This window comes from Pinus tabuliformis, chromosome 3_1, assembly GCF_031772625.1.
Source record: "Pinus tabuliformis cultivar Carrire ecotype Pingquan chromosome 3_1, CPIR1, whole genome shotgun sequence".
In the NCBI taxonomy this organism is placed as follows: Eukaryota; Viridiplantae; Streptophyta; class Pinopsida; order Pinales; family Pinaceae; genus Pinus; species Pinus tabuliformis.
In genome coordinates this window covers 970,400,048-970,410,731 of record NC_142301.1, presented here as the reverse complement: position 1 = coordinate 970,410,731, position 10,684 = coordinate 970,400,048, and positions in this window count along the sequence as shown.

Genomic DNA, 10,684 nt, shown 5'->3' with positions numbered 1-10,684 from the left:
TTCCTACAGAATATTGCACAAATTTTTCTTTCCAGCCCCTACTGCCCGCTTGTTCCGAAAACTGCACAGATTCATCCTACCTTGCTTTCCTGCAGCCTGGACTATCCCTCCCAAAATTTGTGCAATTTTTCCTTCCATCCAAGCCAGACCTCGCGGACAGTCACGTCAACTTAGATTGCCCATCTTCATCACTCAGTGACTCTTGCACAATTTTCATTAGCAGTGCCCAAAGCCATCATCCCGCTTCACAACATTGCTACCTCTCCCTATCACCTGCATTCAAAATTATCATGTGTCATGGTAGACTAGGAGGTTTTTGGATTTGATGTCATCTCATCATGAGTGACTGCAGGTACAGGTACACCAAAACAAATGGCGCGATGACAAATGGGATGAACGAAGGGAGCACATGCAGAAGGACATGTTCACCAATGGATGAACAAACAATGCATGCAAAGAGATGTGCTTGCGAATGGATGATCATGCAAAGATATGTTCACAAATGGATGGATGAGCAAACATGCAAGACGTTCTCATGAATGGACCAATGGACAAACATGCACATTTCATGAATAGATGAGATTGTCAATCCTTCCAACATGCAAGCAAGGAGCAACATGCCTAAGCATATCAAGAGAACCAAAGACCATCAAAGACTTCGTGCACTTTTCCATTCAGAGGTGAAGCTGTGATACACCATGAATACATTCATCACCTAGCAGCACTGTAACTCGACATGCACTCTAGCAGCAACATGAATGTACCAGCACTATCATGTCGAGTCATGTCACCCACATCTCTACTATGGGCTATGTTGTCAATCAATGTAATGTAACGTGGAAGTCCAAGAGACCCACTTGTTGTACAAAGAGTCATGTAAAGTCAAAAATTCATGGAAGTCAAACAGTCATGAGGGTAGTCGAATAACCACAAGGGTCAGTTTCACCCTTGGCTATAAATACCCCCTCATTTGTACATGCAAAGGAATTTTCACCTCATCTCCTCCCACATAGCTAAGAGAGTCTGTAATATTTTCTTTGAGGAGTAATTAGTGGCTCCAACTCTCCACACCAGGGGTTAGTGATATATGGTGTAACAATGTGTCTTGGAACTTTCGCTTAATTCAAAAGCTTGCTAACAGGCCAACACTTTTTCACACATCTATTGTAACTGTTGTAAGACTAATCTTGAACACTTGTAATGCATGTTGCTTTAACTTGTGTTAAACGCTTGAACTATTTCACTTGTTGATATACATAATCTATTAATGGAAATCTGTTGTATATGTTGTTAACATTGTCTCGCCCAAGGTAGTTATCTCCCTGGACACTAGACAGACCTTTCACATAAAGCTTTCTGTAACAACCATTGCACTCGTTCGGACTCATCTGTTGAGTGTTGTACGTGTTATCTTACCTTGTGTGTTGTGACTACCACATCCATGTGGACTACTCCTCCAGAAGCTGTGCACGTCCTATTGTGTTGTGTGTTCCTAGCTGAGTTGGGACTTCATCCCAACCAACTTAGAACTCACTCTCACCTTCTCCCCTTACAGTGAAAGAACCATTGACACAAGTACACTAGCATTCACTACGCATACAAACCTTACTTCTCGAAGGAAAAATAGCCCACTCTCTTATGCTGAAAAGAAAGAGTAGAGGCAAATCCTTAATATAATGGCAACCGGGCCATCATACCAAATGGGACTCCCACACCAAATAGTGTGAGGTCTAGTTGGGACTTCATACTGGCATGATCCCCTAAATTTTGGCGGGTCCAGCACCGTCAACACGTGGTTAAGATTACATAATTGTCTTCTCTAATTATAAATTAAGCCTTTCCATGTAGAAATCAAAGTCTTTACCTTCGTTGTCTAGAAATAGATGCCCTAATGAAAGGGCTGAAGTCACAGGGATGAAAAAAAATTCTGCACAATCAACCTTAGTCCTTTGATTTCTGTTGATGCGTGGACTGGATCAGAATTTAACTTCGTTGTCTTTACTTATAGGGACCCAGTTTTCCATGTTTCATGTTTAAAGAAGGTTATAGGCGACAAGCTCCCAGTTCAAACAATATTGCCAAAACTTGACGAGGAAGGAAAAATTATATTGGAACCGGAAGCAGTCACAGAAACAAGAACTCGACAGCTACGAAATCGATCAATTTCAGAGTATCTTATCAAGTGGAAGAACTCAACCACTGAAGATTCCACATGGGAGGATGAGAATTTTATGCAGAAGTATCCAGAACTACTCAAGCGTTGAGGACAACACTTTTTTGAAGGAGAGGGGCATGTTGGGTCCCTATAATACTAGTGATTACCCCATTACTATTGTAGTTATACCCCTTATTTATATTGTTGTGCCCCTATTACCCCCATATTGTTATTTCTGTGCCCCATAGAATCCCTCTATTGTTATTTTTGTGGCTTTATATTATTATTGTTAGGTCGGCTGGATTATATTGTGACTCCTTAGACTCCTATATATAGAAAGGAGGTTTTGTCATTTGTATCATCCAAGAATTGTTCATTTATGTAATGTAAAGGAGGTTGCCCCCTCGAAGAGGCTGAATTCTAAGGCGTTGATCTATCTTTTCTATCTTTTCTTGAGCTGGTTTCATAACATTTGGTATCAGAGCTTTGGATTCTAGGGTTTCGCTGCTCCAAACAGGTCATCGTGGAATTTTCGCTATAACTTTTTTTCTGTGATGTTTCAGAAGTCGCAAAAAAAACCCATTTGAGAAGAATTGACGCTGAACCTTGGGTCCGAATTTCAGAGCTTTTCGCGCGATATTTTCGGAGATATGATCTGAGGAAGTTGGTCTTTTTGCAGACTCCTGAATTACATTCAAAACAAGTGACCTGGGGAAAATCGTCATAACTTTCTCTTTGAGGATCGGATTGAAATTTCGTAAAAAGGTACAGAAAGAGGACGGACAGTAGTTTCTTTTGGGTGTTTTTTAGATCCAAAGGTCGAAACAGTGACTCGTGGCATGTCGTACAAGTTAGCTCTACTGAACTAGTCTATAATCAAGTCACTGTGGGAGATTTCGCATAACTCTTCCTTGGAGAATCCAATTTGGGTCAGACTTGTGGCATTGGAAAGAGGACACAGAGAGCTACTACAGATCACAAGTTCAGAACTAGATGACTGGAAAGTACAGAGATACATCAGAGGCAATATCGAGCTCCTACAAAGTGAAAAAAGGTGTGTAGATTTTTTTAAATTTTTGCTTAAGCTTGGTTTGAAAATTTATTTTGAAGGAATTCAAAGGGCATAGTAGAGCATTATTATCGGTAACTGATGCCCCGAGGAAAGAAAATGCAAACACCTAGTAAGGAACCTGAAAGCTCTAGCATGACTCATGAAGAAGAGGAAGAAATGCTACATGATATATCAAAATTACAAGAACAAGTGCAACAAATGTCACGCTCACAAAAGTTAACAGATGCTAAGATAAATGGCGTGGAAGCTAAGATGAATGGCATGGAAGCTAAGATGGACAATTTGAAGATAGATTTGAACACAAATTTGAAGACAGGCATGGTAGATTTGAAGACAGATTTGACTAATTTTCTACAAGAAATACTTACTAATGGTGAAAAGGTAGTAAAGGAAACTCATGATGAGAACAAAAGAAATGTTAATCATGATTCCATAGACGCTAATGTTGGATCGAAGAATCACCATATTCCAAAAATCGATATGAGGAAGTTTGATGGCAAGGATCCCGCCACATGGATATTACAGATGGAGCAATTCTTCGATCTCAATAATGTGCAAAACACACAAAAGGTACGTATGGCAACTTTATATTTGGAACCAAATCAGTTTGTATGGTATCAATGGCTTTTTTCTCGTAAACAATTTATCACTTGGGCAATTTTTACGGAAGAATTGATAGCACATTATGAGGATACAAAAAGCAACACTTTTTTTAGCCAATTGATAAGTCTCAAACAAAAGGGTTCAATAATGGAGCACATTGAGGAGTTCCAAAAATTGAACATAAGGGTAAAAGATATTCCAGAGGAGCATAGGATTGATGTGTTCATAGGGTCTTTAAAGGATAATATCCAACATGATGTGCGCCTTTGGGAACCTGATTCATTAGAGAAGGCATTCAGGTTAGCAAGAAAAATGGAAAGCAAAATTATGGCAACTAGGAAGCATACCATTCACAACTATAAAGACGGAAGTGTTGTTGCCCATAGTCTTCCACAACCTACAAGGTTGACACCACAACAATTGGAAGAAAAAAGAGCAAAAGGGCTTTGTTACAATTGTGATAGCAAATACACAAAAGGTCATAAGTGTGCTGAGAAGAAATTATTCTACATAGATTGTGAAGAGGAAGAAGAAAAGGAGCAAGAAAGGTCAAAAGAAGAGGATATATTCCAGGAACAAAGCCTAGATGAAGAACAAATAAATCCGACCATATCTTGTAATGCATTGGCGGGAATTACCACTCCTCAAACCATCAAGATAGAAGGACAAATCAAGAAGAAAAAGGTAATAGTGTTGATTGATTCAGGAAGCACCCACAATTTTATTCATTGTAGGGTAGCAAAAGAATTGAATTGCTTCCTATATCCAGCACCAGAGTGTCAAGTGATGATTGCAAATGGAGGAACAATAAATTGTTCTGGAAAGTGCCATAATATCAAGCTATCCATGGGAGAATATGTATTGACTAGCCCAATGCTTTCCATTCCAATGGGAGGTGCTGATGTTGTACTAGGAGTCCAATGGCTACAATCCTTGGGTACAATAGCTTTTAATTTTCAAGAACTTTTCATGAAATTTTCTGTGGAAGGAAAGGAAGTTGAATTAAGGGGTATTGCAGGGAAACCAGGAAAGATAATCAGCTCTAATGGCATGACAAAGCTTCTAAAAAAGGAGCAAAGAGGTGTAATTGCACAATTATGTTCGCTAGATGTTTCCACATTGGAATCATCTATTTCTCCAGATCTCCAAAAAGTCTTGGACAATCATTCCAAGGTATTTGAGACTCCCAAAGGTCTCCCACCTATGCGTGATCATGATCATGCTATTCATCTGATTCCAGGAAGTGTTCCTCCAAACATCAGGCCGTACAGATATCCATATGTCCAAAAAAGTGAAATTGAACGTATGGTTGCAGAAATGCTAGAGGCTGGTATAATTCAACCGAGTCAAAGTTCTTTCTCAGCTCCAGTAGTATTGGTGCACAAGAAGGATGGATCATGGCGCATGTGTCCAGATTATAGGGAGCTCAACAAGCTCACTATTAAAGATAAGTTCCCATTCCTGTCATTGATGAATTACTGGATGAATTGCATGGATCAATTTACTTCACCAAGTTGGATCTTCGTTCGGGATATCATCAAATCAGAATGAAGATTGAAGACATTCCGAAAACGGCATTTAGAACTCATGAGGGTCATTATGAATTTTTGGTCATGCCTTTTGGCCTTACCAATGCACCTTCAACATTTCAAGGTTTGATGAATTCAATTTTCAAACCATTCCTTAGAAAATTTGTGTTAGTATTTTTTGATGATATACTAATCTACAGCAAGTCTTGGAAGGATCATGTTGAACATGTTGACAAGGTGCTACAACTATTGGAGGAGAAACAATTATATGCAAAAAGATCCAAATGTTTCTTTGGAGTCCAGGAGGTGGAATATTTGGGTCATATTGTATCTCATGAAGGAGTTAAGGTAGACCCTAGCAAAATTAAAGCCATTAAGGAATGGAAAATCCCCACATCCATAAAGCATCTGCGAGGATTTCTTGGGTTGACAGGGTATTATCGCAAGTTTGTTAAGAATTATGGGAGAATAGCAGCACCTCTAACAACATTATTGAAGAAAGATTCATTTTCATGGACTCCGGAAGCAACAAAGGCCTTTAAACATCTTAAAGAGGCAATGTGCCAAGCACCGGTCTTAGCTACACCGGACTTCACAAAAACCTTTATTGTGGAATGTGATGCTTCAGGAAATGGAATTGGTGCTGTTCTAATGCAAGATGAAAGACCCATTGCTTTTGAAAGTCGTCCAATCAAGGGAAAGTTTTTAAGCAAAGCTATTTATGAGAAGGAAATGTTGGCAATACTCCATGCACTTAAGAAATGGCGACCCTACCTAATGGGAAGACACTTCAAGGTAAAAACGGATCATGATAGCCTTAAATACTTTTTAGAACAAAGATTATCCTCTGAAGAGCAACAAAAGTGGGTCACAAAGATGTTGGGTTATGACTTTGAAATCATCTACAAAAAAGGGAAGCAAAATGTGGTGGCAGATGCACTCTCAAGAAAGGATGAGGATGTGGAAGCATTGTTGTGTGCCATTTCTATTATCCAACCAGATTGGATAAACGAAGCAAAGGAGGAATGGAAGAATGACGAAGAAGTGTGGGCACTTATTCAAAAGCTACAACAAGATTCCAGTACTTCTGATACATTTAGCTGGCAAAATGATTCGTTATGGTACAAAGATCGCTTATACCTCTGTAAGAATTCCCAGCTAAAACAAAAGATTCTTATGGAATTGCACACTTCTCCCTTAGGAGGGCACTCAGGATTTTTAAAAACTTACCACAGGGTTAAGAAGGAATTTTTTTGGGATGGCCTTAAATCAGATATTCAAAAGTTTGTGGCGGAATGTTTGGTTTGCCAACAAAATAAAGTTGAAACAATTAAGACACCGGGTCTATTACAACCTTTATCCATTCCAAGCCAACGTTGGGAGGAGGTTTCAATGGATTTTATCACAGGTTTACCCAAGTCTGAGGGAAAGAGTGTCATCATGGTGGTAGTTGACAGACTTACCAAGTATGCACACTTTTGTGCATTATCACATCCATTTAAAGCCAGTACAGTTTCTACTGCATTTATGGAAACAGTTCAAAAGCTACATGGAAACCCAAAGATTATTGTAAGTGACAGAGATCCCATTTTCACTGGAAATTTTTGGACAGAATTATTTTCTTGTCTTGGTACTCAGTTAGCTCATAGCTCATCTTATCATCCTCAATCTGATGGGCAAACTGAGATAGTAAACAAATGTTTGGAAGGATATCTTCGTTGCTTTGTATCTGATAAACAGACACAATGGGTCAAATGGTTGCCTCTGGCTGAATGGTGGTATAACACTTCCTTCCATACAACAACAAAAATGACCCCATTTATGGCACTTTATGGGTATCAACCACCATCAATCACATCATATTTAAGAGAAAATTCTAAGGTTCAAGCAGTGGAACATCACATCGAACATCAACAACAAGTCCTCCAACTCTTAAAGGATAACCTCGTGTTGGCACAAAATAGAATGAAACAACAGGCAGATCAACATCGCAGTGAAAGAAGTTTTGATGTAGGTGATTGGGTATTCCTACGGCTACAACCATATAAGCAAATGTCCCTAAAGCAAGCTAAGAAGGATAATAAATTATCACCAAAGTATTATGGTCCGTACAAGGTGTTGGAAAAGATTGGTACTATGGCATACAAATTGGAGCTTCCTGCAGCTTCTCGATTGCACCCAGTTTTCCATGTTTCATGTTTAAAGAAGGTTATAGGCGACAAGCTCCCAGTTCAAACAATATTGCCAGAACTTGACGAGGAAGGAAAAATTATATTGGAACCGGAAGCAGTCACAGAAACAAGAACTCGACAGCTACGAAATCGATCAATTTCAGAGTATCTTATCAAGTGGAAGAACTTATCCGCTGAAGATTCCACATGGGAGGATGAGAATTTTATGCAGAAGTATCCAGAACTACTCAAGCGTTGAGGACAACACTTTTTTGAAGGAGAGGGGCATGTTGGGTCCCTATAATACTAGTGATTACCCCATTACTATTGTAGTTATACCCCTTATTTATATTGTTGTGCCCCTATTATCCCCATATTATTATTTCTATGCCCCATAGAATCCCTCTATTGTTATTTTTGTGGCTTTATATTATTATTGTTAGGTCAGCTGGATTATATTGTGACTCCTTAGACTCCTATATATAGAAAGGAGGTTTTGTCATTTGTATCATCCAAGAATTGTTCATTTATGTAATGTAAAGGAGGTTGCCCCCTCGAAGAGGCTGAATTCTAAGGCGTTGATCTATCTTTTCTATCTTTTCTTGAGCTGGTTTCATAAATTTTTTATAAGAAAAAGTCCCCCATGGATAGATGAAATCAATTTTGTGCTGATGAGCAGGTAATATCTTAATTTGGTTATTCCCAAAAAAACATGAGTAGGGATGATCCATGGACCACTTAAGATTGAGATCATGTTGACTGAGGCGACATGCGAAGGTGGGAGAGAAAAAGTTCCCATTAAAAAAGAATATTTGGAAACACCTACCCCCACACTCTCATAAGGGATATCAATATTTCCCACATATGGGACATTTCGATTTGAAGAACCGGAAGAGAAAAAGGCCAATTGATTGACGGTGACAATTTTCCCTTCTTGAGAAAAACAGAGCACACGGAACAAAGAGGAAACCACACAAAACATGGCACGAGTCCAACTTCATCTAAGTAGAAGGGGTAATTCAGTTTTGCATCTATGACTTCTACTTCTAATTCGACAGTTTTCCCTTCCAAGTTTGAGGGCAAACTTGTGAGAATACCATAAGGATAGATCCTCTTCCATCAAAGGCTTCTAAGGTGTTTGGAGAGTGATTGAGAGGTGGAGAATTGATGTATTTCCAACATGAAATAGACATGATGTAGGGGAAAGCATCCTCATCAATGAAATTTTGATGAATCGTCTTCACTTTTATAATAACTTGGATTAAAAATGCAATTTGATGGGGAAGACGAGGAACATGTTTTTCCAGATCAAAAGTGATCAAATTCGAATCTACATGATCGATTCCTCCTATAGTAGATAATAATGATTTCCCTTGTGTTGGAAAAGTTTGGAGAACTTCCAAGACAGACATCGTTGAAGGTTCTTGAGCCAGATCTTCGACAATACTGTAATGTTGAGCAAATTTATCATTTAGATTATAAGATGACTTTTGAAGCACACCTTTGGGAGGAGGTTAAATGACAGATTCATTATTAGGCCTCTCGATATGAAGGGGACCAGAATTGAGTGGAACAAAAGTAGAAGGTGTATCAATGGCTTCCTTTTCCACTGTCTGCTTTTGAGGAGTTTGATAATATTTCGACCAAGTGGCAATAGAAATAGGCGATGTTAAACTCATGTAAACCTAAGAACCTGAAGAGGCAGAGGATTGTGCTTGTTCTACCAATTGGGTCTGCTATGATGGAAACAACTCTTTCACTACAATCGGGGTCCCTTGAGTGCCTTTCAATAAGAGATTGACTTCCGCCCGACGGGGACAATCCTTGGTATAGTGATCTTCCTCACAAATGAGCCAAGGATATTCAGGCTTACGTTTGGAGACATCATCAGTAGATGAATTAGGAGGATCCTATTTTAGGGTATCAAATTTTGATTTTCCTTTACCCTTCGTTTTACCTTTTGAGGCTTTGTCTGCCACGGTAGACTAAATGACATTAACCTCAGAGGTTTTACGAGGAATTGAAGAGGGTTTAGAAGGAGGATTGGATGCAATATTCAAAACGGATTTTTTCTTCGAAGAAGCTTTATTGGAAGTTTCAGATACTGATCCAATAATACCATCGATAGGAAATATGTCTGAAGACTTGGAATATGATGGATCCGTAGATGGCCTTAGAGCATCAGGTAAGAGATAATATAATGTGCCAGATTGGGAATATACCAAATCTAAATATTGGGCATGGGCAATTGTTTGATCTTCAGTAACACAACCTCCCATTGCTATGTCTATAGAAATTTTTTTGACGAATGATTTGGTAAAACATACAGTTAACAACTCATTAGGTATTTCAAACTTGATGAGGCGACGCCGATGTCTCCACTCATGGATATGATCCGAGATGTGGGTAGCAATATCCTATTTTAGAGATGTAAGAAAATTGGTACTAGTTTCATAACGAACCAGTAACTATAAGTGAGTGAGGAAGGACATGGCCAAAGAATTGAAGTCTGAATAGGTACCTCAAGGTAACTCGATGTACCAGTTCATGCCAACACCTATCAAGGTTCGCTGAAAGAGATGTAGATGAACATAGTCGTCAATGTAGGCATTGGATGAACACCATAAGTGATAAGTCATCATATGGGCCTGGGGGTATTCTTTAGCTTTTCCTTCGAATTTTGGGCAATCACTAGGAATCTTAGTGGGAACCAGAGGCCAATAAGGTGAATAAAGTATTGGATCATTAGTGAGCCTTGAGACATCTGGCAGTTCCAACGTCGCTAGAAATGGAAATTGTGGGTTGAAAGGCATGTAAGTCCTTTTATAATTCGCAGTTTGCGGATTCCATCCTTGTTGGTATGGGTTTTGTCCTCATATTGGCGGATTTTGACCATAAGGAACTTGATTTTACCCCCACTAAGGATTACCCTAACCATAAGGTGGATTTGGTCCCCATAAAGGTGGCCTTTGGCTAGGGTAGGGATGATACTAACCTGCCATAGGTCATTGAGAACCATAGGCTGGATAAAAATTTTGTGCGGCGTATGAATTATAAGGTTGTTGTTTCAACTACTGACCCTGGTGACAAAGTTGTTGGCCCTACTACTGTAGGGGTTGAGCTTGTGACTGCAAGGGTTGACCTTGTTGATATA